Source organism: Oryx dammah, unplaced genomic scaffold (assembly GCF_014754425.2).
Source record: "Oryx dammah isolate SB20612 unplaced genomic scaffold, SCBI_Odam_1.1 HiC_scaffold_4, whole genome shotgun sequence".
NCBI lineage: Eukaryota > Metazoa > Chordata > Mammalia > Artiodactyla > Bovidae > Oryx > Oryx dammah.
This window is the reverse complement of record NW_024070188.1, coordinates 33,501,881-33,515,556: the sequence shown is the minus strand read 5'-3', so window position 1 is coordinate 33,515,556 and position 13,676 is coordinate 33,501,881.

Below are 13,676 nucleotides of genomic sequence, written 5' to 3'. Positions count from 1 at the left end.
GGATTAGTAAATGTTCTAACCCATGCACTGAACAAGAAGTCCCAGAAAAGCCTGATGGAATAGGTGGAACTTGTCATTCTATGGATAAATAGATGTTAATAAAGGTTATGAAGTTTTTCATCAGCCACAGCCATGTTGCCTCCTGTCTCTGTGCCAGGAGTTCATTATGAGATAGAAGTTAACACATATAAGTAAAAGTTATACAAGCAATGTACTACAAATCTGATCAAGAGGTTTCTGTTTTATTACAAGAAATAAGCCAAAATTAGAATTTCTTTCTGATAAATCAGGTTCACGATGCATGCAAGCTGGGCAATGAGGATGCAAACAATGTGGGCAGTAAGACTTAAAAGATAACTGGTTGTTACACTTTCCTTCACAGTAACCCCGTCCTGAGACTCCTTCCTTATGCAGAAAATATAAATGAAGGAGACAACTTTTTCATAAAACTTAAGCAAGATTTGCTCACATATATCCTCAATTGGAAAAACTTCAAAAAAAGATTGGGAAAGGGGGGCAATGAGTGGTTAGTTTTTTTAAAAAAGAATTTAGGTTGACTTTGCAAACTGTAAATAAGTGGGAAATGAAAATGGAGGAAGTTATGAAATAGCTGTCATTTACTCAGTAGAAGGGAAGATCCCCTGGAGGAGGAGAATGCAACCCATTCCAGTATTCTTGCCTGGAAAATCCCATGGACAGAAGAGTCTGGAGGGCTACAGTAGATGGGGTTGCAAAGAGTTGAACAAGACTGAGCATACACACACACACACACACACACACACAGAGTAGAAACTGGGCACTTACTACATGCTAGGCCCTTCAAAAGATGTGCTATTCTGCCATCTTTATGCAAGCATTGAGTACACTGTGCAGCACATATTTAAAATTAGGCTACTCTCACAGTAACCTCTGAATTTGGTGAAAATCCATTTGAATGTATTTGTTTGATTCAATGATAGACAAATGGACAGAAATATCATTTTATTCATGTTCATAATTTTAAAAAACAGCTAAAGTTAAGTTCAAAAAAAGCTAAATAAATAAGTGCTTATTGCTTCTTTATCATTTTAACTTTCAGTAAGTCAGAAACTTAATTGTGACTTCACAAGTGAGGTATATTATCTCTCTTAGGTCACATGGGGCCCATTTTTTTTGCATTCCAATCTAATGGACTTTTAGTAGCTTCCCTAAGCATCTAACTAAAGACAAAGTGAATTAGGCAATAGGGAAAACCTGGCTCATTAGGATCCAATGTACTGTATTCAGAATTAAATTAAAGAGTCTCACCTCATCAAACTCACGAATCCGCCATAACACAGACACTGATGAACAAAGGCCACTGCTTCACAACAGAGGATGGCTCTATCCTTTGGATTCTGAATGTATACAACAGAACCTCTTATTACTATGTTTGTGGTCAATTCATAACATCATCAGGGTTATCCAAAGGTTACATTTCAGCATTTCATATGGTGTTCTGGGAGTGGGCTGGTCAATACCATGGCAACTTATTTCTTATCATGTTTCATCCAAATGCTTCTCTAAGTGTATCTCTATGCTCAGACTATAAAACAACACAAGCAACTCAGGGGTTAAGGAAACAGTAGAAGTGAATTAGGGCATAGATAAAGGTGTTAAATTAGAGTTTGCCTGGTGCTCCAGTTATTTATGAAATAAACTGATATCATTAAAGTTTTAGAAGATTCTATTTTTACTTTTTATTTTGTAGCCATTCACACAGAAGTGATAATTAAGGCCACTGTATATAATCAACATACTTAAGAAGAAAAATGACTAGCTTAAGTTTTCCAATGGTTCATTAAAACAGAAAGCTCAAAAACCACAGGAGAAGAGAACTCAAAGTTGAACAGTTTTTATAAGAATAAAGGGAATAAAAAAGTGAATGAAACCAAAAAAAAAAAAAAAAGAAATAAAATGACACAGAGGAAACCAAAGACTCTCTTCATGGAGGGCTTTTTGAATGAGGGATTAAGTTTAGGTTTTTAGATTCCACTAGCAAAACTAGAAAGACTTGCAAACAATTTCAACATCATTTCCCAAATATTTAGCCATTAGATTTTTTAGCAGACCATCTATTCTAATGGGTTAATGTTCTATAGAAAATACTTTTAGAAACATTGAAAGATACTGTGGCTTGTTCATGTAAGCACCAAAATAGTCATTTATTTTAACCTCTCTTTATGAACGTTACAATACTTCCCATTTTTAAGTTACTATTTTCATTTTTTGCTGCACTACATTGAACCTTTGTGGGTGTCTCAGGTTTAATGAGAGGCACATGCATAAAAACCCCATGTCGTATGGATGAACCTAGAGACTGTTGTACTAAGTGAAGCAAATCAAACAGAGAAAGACACAAGCCATATTATATCATTGGCATCTGGTCCCATCACTTCATGGCAAGTAGATGGGGGAACAATGGAAACAGTGAGAGACTTTTTTTGTGGGGGAGGACTCCAAAATCACTGAAGATGGTGACTACAGCCATGAAATTAAAAGACACTTGCTCTTTGGAAGAAAAGTTATGACCAACCTAGACAGCATATTAAAAAGCAGAGACATTACTTTGCCAAAAAAGGTTTGTCTAGTCAAAGCAATGGTTTTTCCAGTAGTCATGTATGGATGCGAGAGTTGAACTATAAAGAAAGCTGCGAGCCGAACAATGGATGCTTTTGAAGTGTGGTGTTGGAGAAGACTCTTGAGAGTCACTTGGACTTCAAGGAGACCCAAGGAGTCAATCCAAAAGGAATCAGTCCTGAATATTCTTTGGAAGGACTGATGCTAAAGCTGAAATTCCAATACTTTGGCCACCTGATGTGAAGAACTGACTCACTGGAAAAGACCCTGATGCTGGGAAAGATTGAAAGCAGTAGCAGAAGGGGACAACAGAGGATGAGATGGTTAGATGGCACTACTGAGTCAGTGGACATGAGTTTGAGCAAGCTCTGAGAGCTGCTGATGGACAGGGAAGCCTGGCATGCTGCAGTCCATGGGAGGGAAGGTAGGAGAAGGATGGATTGGGAGTTTGTAATTAGCAGATGCAAACCAATATATATAGGATGGATAAACAACAAAGTCTGACTGTATAGCATAGGGAACAATGTTCAGTATTCTGTAATACACCATAATGGAAAAAATATTAAAAAGTATGTACATATATGTATAACTGAATTACTTTGCTGTACAAAAGAAATTAACATGACATTTTAAGTCAACTGTACTTCAATTAAAAACACTTAAAAAGCCCATGTTGTTTGCAGTGGTACCTTCAGAACACATCCAGGTATGTCAACATACTTGCCTCTATATGCAAAGTCTATAAACTGCATTTTTTGTTTTGTTTATTGTTGGTTTTTTAATTAATTTCAGGGTCTGCTTTTTTTCTGTATTTCACTTTAGGACTTGTTCTATACCATCTATAATAAGCATGTAAACCAAATACAAAACTGGTTAGAACACAATTACTTGAGGAACTCTTTTATCAGTAAAACAAATGCATAAGCTGTGAAGTCTATGTATGGTAATTATGATACAGATTTCCAATTCACAATTTAAAATTGGTGAAAGCCCTGAGTCAAATATATTGTCTGTGACCCGGATCTATTCTTTTTGTTTTGCCATGATTAGCATTTCTTATGTGTTTCATGATATGTTTTCCTTTGCTAGAAAAATGATTATTTACCTCTGGGTCCTTATTACTATTTGAAAAAACACCAAATCTTGGCTCATGAGTTTGAAGCATATTTTAAATACGTTTGGTTAATCAATTGCATGCAAGAGAAGAAACTTTATAATCCTCTATATGCTAGAAGCTACTGGTTATCTAGTATCAGGAAATTGATTCTCTGTATTTTGCTGGCCTATGGCTTTCTTTTTCCTTTCTAATCTGTATCCTACATTTTCTCTGGTCAGTTGCCTCAGTGTTCTGATCACACTGTGCCAGTGGAAGGTATGTTTTACATTTTTAGAAAGCATAAAATATACTTTGAAATTGCATTAATGCTATAAATACTAGGTAGAGAAATGGGTACTATTAATATATTACACAGTGCCCACAATAGCACAGATATTTTACTCCTTAACTATTTCACAACCAGCGTTTAGTAGGACTGCAAATGGACTTTGGGTGACATTTGTAGTCAATGATGGTCTTTTAAAAGTATCTCCTGGTGTTCAGGTTTACTTCAGTAGGGCATCTTTTAAGATATCTGAATTTATACCAGGGAGACACTGCTTTGCAACTAATGTAGTTTTACAACTTAGGAGAAAAGGAAAGAAAATGATGGAGTATTAAAAAGATTGTAAATAGAAATAGCTCCAGAAAGAATGAAGAGGCTGAGCCAAAGTGAAAACAATGCCTTGTGGATGTGACTGGTGATGGAAGTAACGTCTGATGCTGTAAAGAACAATATTGCATATAAACCTGGAATGTTAGGTCCATGAATCAAGGTAAATTGGAAGTGGTAAAATAGGAGATGGCTGGAATGAACTTTGACATTTTAGGAATCAGTGAGCTAAAAGGAACTGGAATGGGCAAATTTAATTCAGATGGCCATGATATCTACCACTGTGGGCAAGAATCCCTTAGAAGAAATAGAGTAGCCATTAGAGTCAACAAAAGAGTCTGAAAGGCAGTTCTTCGGCGCAATCTCAAAAATGAGAGAATGATCTCTGTTCATTTCCAAGGCAAACCATTCAATATCACAGTAATCCAAGTATATGCCCCAAACACTAATGCCAAAGAAGCTGAAGTTGAACATTTTATGAAGACCTAAAAGTCCTTCTAGAACTAATACCCCAAAAAGATGTCCTCTTCATTACAGGAGACTGGAATGCAAAAGTAGGAAGTCAAGAAATACCTGGAGTAACAGGCAAATTTGGCCTTGGAGTACAAAATGAAGCAAGGCAAAGGCCAACAGAGCTTTGCCAAGAGAACGCACTGGTCGTAACAAACACCCTCTTCCAACAACACAGGAGAAGACTCTACACATGGACATCACCACATGGTCAATACCAAAATCAGATTGATTATATTCTTTGCAGCCGATGATGGAGAAGATCTATACAGTCAAATAAGACTGGGAGTTGACTGTGGCTCAAAACATGAACTCCTTATTGCAAAATTCATACTTAAAGAAAGTAGGGAAAACCACTCGACCATTCAAGTATGACCTATTTAAATCCCTGATGTTGGGAAAGATTGAAGGCAGGAGAAGGGGACAATAGAGGATGAGATGGTTGGACACTGACTCGATGGACATGACCAATAGCTAGATGGCATCACTGATTCAATGGTGATAGACAGGGAAGCCTGGTGTGCTACAGTCCATGGAGTCGCAAAGAGTCAGACACAACTGAGCAACTGAACTAAACTAAAATGAAGAAATCAGTTCCAGACAGAGAAGAGACAGTGTGGCACTGAGGATGTCCTCAGAACTATGTGTTCAAGTATAAATAGGAGTTTCCTGAAAATATAAAGGTAAAAATACAATCCAGGGAGAGAGATCAGCATGTGTAATGGGACAGAAGTGTCAGAAAGTAGGGTCTGCTCTGGCAATTCCTAGCAGCTTGCAATGGCTTGACTTTATCACCTATGATTGGAGGTGAGGGTTAAAAAAGAGAGAGAAACCAAGACCATGAGACACAAGGGCCATAGGATGGAAAGAACAGTCATTTGACTTTTACCTTATGGAGTTTCCCTGATGACTCAATGGTAAGGAATCTGCCTGCATTGCAGGAGATCCAGGTTCAATCCCTGGGTTGCAAAGATCCCTGGAGAAGGGAATGACAAGCCACTCCAGTATACTTGCCTGGAGAATCCCATGGACAGAAGAGCCTGGTGGGCTACAGTCCATGAGGTCACAAAGAGTCAGACATGACTGAGCAACTGACACTTTCACTTCACTTTCACTTCTTTCTTATGAGAGATGGAAGTACACTGATGGCTTTACACAGTGTCAGTTTGGGAAAGAAAAAGGTAAGGAGAGAAAGTAGATTGAAAGATGGAAAAACCATAACAAATGGGATAGTGAAACACAATTACAATGAGAAAGTATTCTCACTTTGCCACTGAAAGTTTGAGTTGTATATCAAAATTCCAGACAAAAATCAGCTAAATTTTGATTAGTCAATATCCAATATCTCCTCTTTTTGTGTTACAATGATTGTCAAATCATCCTGGTATTCTGCACTGACCGTTGCTTTCCATAACTGGAAAGTTTATATAAGGTTTAGAGACTCTAAGTGTAAATCCTGGTGCATACATACTAGACTATGATTTTGTTAAAATCTGTCATCAGAAAGTAGCATATTTTGACAAAAGAGAATCTCTTTGAAGTTTTAACAAAGGACAAACAGGCTCACAAGCTACTGTTGTCCAGATACAAGTATTCTGTTAGACTAGAATTCTTTAGGTCATCCATATTTCTATGACCAGACCAAGCATCACATTCCAAACAAAGACTGTCCCCATCAAACATGCTTTGTATTGGCCATGGAAATGAAAGCTTAGATAGAACTCCAAGAAAAGGATAATTTTATTTCTTCATTTCTAATCTATTGAACCAGACAAAGCTGTGGTAAATAGTCCCTAAAATCTATGCTGTTACAGGACCTCTACCACACAAAAAAAGTAGTTTTCAATACTGTCCTCTTCAGAGTAAATAGGCAAGATACTTTATTATGTTTGCTGAGGTTTAACCAATACTTTGCCTCTTTTCTATTGAAAGAAAAATATACCTTTTATTGACTTCATTAATTTCACACTATTCCATGAGGTGAATCTTTATGTTCAAAAGAGAGATTTAAAATTTAACTGCATTTTCACTTTGTTTTTGCCTGCAACTGAAAATTTGCCATTTACTCAGATTTTGCTATTACATAAATGAAACCTTAGTGTATGATTTTGGAGCTATATTTAAAAAGTATTCAACTGGGATATATTGCCAAATACAACAGAAAAATTCATAGGTCATTCTGTGTAACACAATAGGAAAACATTTGATTTACTGCATCTCTCTTTGGATTATTTTACACAATGAAAAACATAGTATAGTATTTGTTTATCTTTCTTGATTATATCATATAATAATAGGTGGGAAATTCTTAACGAGATGGGAATGCCAGACAAAATTACCTGCCTCCTGAGAAACCCGTATGCAGGTCAAGAAGCAATAGAACTGGACATGGAACAACTGACTGGTTCAAAATTGGAAAAGCAGTATGACAAGGTTGTCTATTGTCACCCTGCTTATTTAACTTATATGCAGAGTATATCATGTGAAATGCCAGGCAGGATGAATCACAAGCTGGAATCAAGATTGTCAGGAGAAATATCAACAGCCTCAAATATGCAGATGATACCCCTCTAATGGTAGAAAGTGAAGAGGAACTAAAGAGTTTCTTGATGAGGGTGAAAGAGGGGAGTGAAAAAGCTGGCTGGACACTCAACATTAAAAACAGCTAAGATCATGGCATCTGGTCCCATCACTTCATGGCAGATAGAAAGAAAAAAAGTGGAGGCAATGACAGCTTTTATTTTCTTAGGCTTCAAAATCACTGCAGATGGTGACTGCAGTCTAGAAATTAAAAGACTCTTGTTCCTTGAAAGGAAAACTATGACAAACCTAGATAGCATATTAAAAACCAGAGACATCATTTTGCCAACAAATGTCCATATAGTCAAAGCTATGGTTTTTCCATAGCTTTGGATGTGAGAAGGATGGATAGGTATAAGTATAGGTATAAGTATGGATGGCATAGGTATGGATGTGAGAGTTGGACCACAAAGAAGACTGAGCACTGAAGAACTGATGCTTTTGAACTGTGGTGTTGAAGAAGACTCTTGAGAGTCCCTTGTACTCTAAGGGGATCAAACTAGTTAATCCTAAAGGAAATCAACTCTGAATATTCATTGGAAGGACTGACAGAGAAGCTCCAGTACTTTGGCCACCTGATGCATAGAGCTGACTCATTGGAAAAAACCCAGATGCTGGGAAAGATTGAAGGCAAAAGAAGGGGGCAGCAAAGAATAAGATGGTTAAATAGCATCCCCAACTCTATGCACATGAATTTGAGCAAGCTACAGGAGTTTAGTGAACAACAGGGGAGCCTGGAAAACTACAATCCATGGGGTTGCAAAGAGTCAGACGTGACTTATTGACTCAACAGCAGCAAGTCTGTATGTAATTAATACTTTTACCAGGCTGGCCAACACCTCTGTCTCAAACTTTCTGCAAAATTTGTTTGTGCTGACATGTCCCCTCTTACTAATCCCTGCCTGATCCAGTCATCTTAATGAGACTGTGCAGCCCATGTAAACTCTGCCCCCATTCTTTGCGGTATTCTGTTAGTTATGATGATATAATAGTTTATAGACTTCATGAATTAAAATTTTCAAGCACATTATTTTATCCAAATAAAATATGCTCTGTATATAAATGTTATACATGCCACATCTGAGAAACTGGTCAACACAATTACTTTCTGCTACGAAACATGCCTTAGACCCAGAATGGAATTGAAATTCCTTGACCACAACATCCATTTACCTAGAAAAATATAATTAATCAGGAGATAGAACAGCTGCTTACCCCAGTAGTAAGTTGTTGCTTACTCTCTACTTGTAGAGACATTAATAGTAAAGAATCCACCTGCCAAGGCAGAAGGTACAAGAGATGTGGGTTCAATCCCTGGGTCAGAAAGATCCATTGGAATAGGAAATGGCAACCCACTTCTTTATTCTTGCCTCGAAAATCCCATGAACAGAGGAACTTGGTGGTCTACAGTCCATGGGGTCTCAAAGAGTTGGACATCCTTAGTGACTAGACAACATTTTGAATCTAGTCCCTGAATCCCCAGGAGTCTGTGCAGAGGAGAATAAAGGGCTTCCCATGGTGAAGTAAAAGGAGAAATACACATCAAGTGGTTTTGAAGTCTACTAACTGTACTTCAACCAAAGCAGCATTCACTGGTGTCTTTTTATATATGGGACTTTATTTCACTAGAGTGTCCCTCTGCTAGAGTTTAATGTTTGGAAACGGATTGCCTGGTGTTACATTATTGCATATTAGACAGTTTTTTTTAAGCCTTCCCTTCTTTCATTTCTCCACAATGCCTAACAATGAGGTTTAGCTTTGGTAAAAGCATGGATTAACCTGAACTGTTACCTATAAAAGAATACCTCCTCCACAGCATAATTGTGAGAACTTAAATAGGATGATATATGCTGTATCCAGCACAAGGGGACTTAAAGAAGGCAATCAATAAATGTAATTATTTCCTTCTTTTTCTAGCACACTAATCAGCATCTGGTTAGTTCTTAATAAGTATTTCTTTAAAAGAACTACATCTCAGCATTTTACCATTTAATACTAATCTGTCTTGATTTTAGATAGCTTTTGTTGAAGCTTTGCAACCAATTCATCTTGACCAATATTTCTAAACAAGATAGTTGGTTTTCAATGTGCTTCTTGGAGGTGTTCCTTGCCGTAGTAGGAGTAGGGCAGGAGGGAAAGTTATCCAGAAAATTTGAAGTTAAGTTTATCCATTGAAAATTTGATTAAGTTAATGCCAGTGAACATGTAACAGATGAGATTCATCATCTATTAAAAAAAAATCACCTTAAATGGTATTAGTAGCTAGGATATATTGAACACTTTTTCTGGGCCAGGTATTTTGCCTAGTTTTTATAAACAATCCTATGAAGTAGATATGAGTCTTATTTTATATTAATAGATGAGAAAAGTGAGGCTTAGGGAAATGAAGTAATTTGCCCAAAGTGGAACAACAACTGGATTCAAATCCCAGTAATCTGATTTTAATCTGCACAGTTAACTAATTAATCAACAATACCAAAATCTGTGAATGAAAATTTGGTTTTTTTAAAATATAATACTTTAAAGAGTAATAAATATTGTTAATATAGTAGTAGATTACATGTTTCCTCTTCTTTAGTAGGATGACACTGGACACATATATACAAATGATAAAATCCCTATGATGGACATGAGTATATTGACATTTTTAATCGGTGCTCACCCTGGTGGCTCAGATGGTAAATTGTCTGCCTACAGTGAGGGAGAACCAGGTTCAATCCCTAGTTTGGGAAGGTCTCCTGGAGAAGGAAATGGCAATCCACTCCAGTATTCTTGCCTGGAAAATCCCATGGACAGAGGAGCCTGGTAGGCTAAAGGGTTGGACATGACTGAGTGACTTCACTTTCATCAGGTTATATTACATATTGCATTATATGGCAGACTCATCAGTTACAATATATTGCATTACACTATAAGATCTTCTTAAGAAAAGCAGATGATATATAAGAAAACTAGAAAAGGAGACGCCTAAGAGTCACTCTTTCAGATGGTCATAATCCCTTTTTTAGGAGAGGGGATGACATAAACAATCAGGGGTCCAGGGTAGCCATCTCTGAAATGGAGATGGATGGCATAGGCTATCCAAGCTCAATGATACTATCCGTCAAGAGTATGCAGAATAGCCTTGCTGTGATTTCATGCTGTTCCTCTTAAGTTACATTTTCTAGCTGTAAATGATTAGATCAGTACAGTAATTCATGTATTATGTAGACTATTAAGAGTTTGCAGCTTGGTTGAACAAATTCAACATAACTTAATCAATTGCCAGTGAATTAAACAGCAAATAAACAAGCTTTTTATTTTGTAAATATAGGAAACAGACTCTGAAATATGGTAAACCCACAGAGTGTCCACCATGATAAAGCCCCTTCTGGGTAACTAGTAGCTTTTGGAGATGCTTATTTTATCCTAGAATGGTGTTTCTCTTCTTTATCACCTTCCCTTCTGTAAATTGTTATGGTCATTTTTCTCTTGGGTAGCAGTGATAGAAGAAGTAATTCCAGCTGTTCTTACTAATTCCTAGCAATTATAACTTTTCATCAGCGCTTTCATTCAGTGCTTTACAAACACAGGTTTTGTATACTCATGCACACACACACACCCCTGATTGACCCTCACGTTCCTAATAACAATGCACACATTAGGCAACCTTGGATTATAGTCCAGACTCCTAACCAAATTCACTTTTATGATAAATTAATTAGGAAATTTACATTAGAGCAAATATCCTTCCTTTTATAAAGGACGAAAACCCAACTTCACAAAATCCACACTGTAACCTTAGCTCTTTGGCTAATATCCTCAAGGCATTCATCAAGGTCAGCCCTAATCACTCAGAACTATTCCTGCCTTGCTACTGGGCTATTTTTTTTTTTTTTAAACCTTGGCAAGAACCGACTAATAGCATTAGACAGACTCCCTGATTTGCCATCAGATAATATAATCCAATATAATGTCAGCAAAACAAATGCTATTGTTGCAACACTGGTTGAACTTAACATTTACTCTGAGTGTATAATTCAGCATTCTCTATTATATGGTTGCTCTATAAAAATTTTTGAAATGTTAAGTTTTGGCCCAAATCTATTTATACTGATCTCCATATTGCTGTATATTTATCCTCTTTAGAACACTGTACTCAACTTTGTAGAGAATTCTCTTAAAGCTTGTCCAATTTCCCTTAATGGCTTATTCGGGTAATAAAACTTCTCAGGAAACACAGGGATGGTTTTTGCCTTGCCCCTTGGGAAGCAACTTGATAACAAAGAAAACAGAGAGGAAGAAAGTTGAGCAATCTCCTCCAGATAATTTGCTTATTATTGATGTTTTCTCATAAATAATGTATTAAAAAAACTTTCTGCATTTGCTTCATAGACTACATATGTATAGTTCTCCTTCAAAAAAGTGTGTGGGGTGATGTGATTGCTCAAGTGAATTAATGTTCTTATTAATACACAGTTTCTTAAGGAGAAAATATTATTTTCAATCAGATTAAAATTTGTTCTTTAAGTATTAATAAATATTCATCAAAGTGTATGAAGTATAATTAACCCATCTCACTCTAGTGTTATTAGCATTCATATCCACTTGGATAAGAATTGGTGTTACTCTACACACAAAAACATACTCAAAAATGGATTAATGACCTAAATTTAAGACCAGATACTATAAAACTCTTAGAGGAAATCATAGGCAGAACACTCTCTGACATAAATTACAGCAAGATCTTTTTTGATCCATTTCCTACAGTAATAAAAATAAAAATATACAAATGAGGCCTAATTAAACTTGAAAGCTTTTGCACAGCAAAGGAAACCGTAAACAAAATGAAAAGACAACCCACAGAATGGGAGAAAATATTTGCAAATGAAGCAAACAACAAGGGATTATTCTCTAAACTATACAAACAGCTCTTGAAGCACAATATCAAAAAAATAAAAAATAAAAACAATCCCCTCAGAAAATGGGCAGAAGTTCAAAACAGACATGTCTCCAAAGAAGACATACAGATGGCCAAGAGGCCACATGAAAAGATGCTCATCACTAATTATTTGTTGTAGTTGTTCAGTTGCCCAGTCACGTCTGACTTTTTGCAACCCCATGGACTGCAGCACACCAGGCCTCCCTGTTCCTCACCACCTCCCAAAGTTTGCCCAAGTTCATGTCCTTGTCATGGCAAGCCCCTTGTCATGGCAAAGGGGCTTGCATAACCCAATGAATCTATGAGCCATGCCATGTAGGGCCACCCAATACAGACAGGTCATAGCAGAGAGTTCTGACAAAATGTGATCCACTGGAGGAGGGAACAGCACACCACCCCAGTATACATGCCCTGAGAACATTGTGAACTGTATAAAAGCACTAATTATTAGAGAAATGCAAATCAAACTACAGTGAAGTATCACCTCATACCACATGAGTCAGAATTACTGTCATCAAAAAATCTACAAACAATAAATGCTGGAGAGGGTGTGGAGAAAGGGAACCCTCCTACACTTAGTGGGAATATAAATTGGTACAGCCACTGTACCAATATGGTACCATATGGAGAACAGAATGGAAGTTCCTTAGAACTCTAAAAATAGAGTTATCATGATTCAAAATCATATTCCTGGACACATGTCTGGAGAAAACCATAATTTTAAAAGATACATGTACCCCAATATTCATTGCAGCACTATTTACAATAACCAGAACCTGGAAGCAACCAAAATGTCTACTGATGGAAGAATGGATAAAGAAGATGTGGAGTTTATACACACACACACACACACACACGTATACACACACACACACACATATTATAATGGTGTATTACTCAGCCATAAAAAGAACAAGATGATGCCGTTTGCCATGACATGGATAGATCTGGAGATTGTCATATTGAGTGGACATAAGTCAGACAAAGGCAAATATCGCTTACATGTGGAATCCAAAAATGGTACAAATGAGCTATTTACAAAACAGAAATAGAGTCACAAATGCAGACAACAAGCTTATGGTTACCAAGGTGGGGAGAGGGGAGGGATAAATTAGGAGATTGGGATTGACATATATACACTACTATATATAAAACAGATAACTAATAAGAACTTACTGCATAGCTAAGGGAACTCTCCTCAATAGAATCTAAAAAAGTGGTGTTATATATATATATATATATATATATATATATATAATGTATATTATATATATGGCATAATTTATATCACTGTGCTATACAGCATAAATTTGCACAACATTGCAATTCAACTATACTCTAATAAAAACTAATTTTTA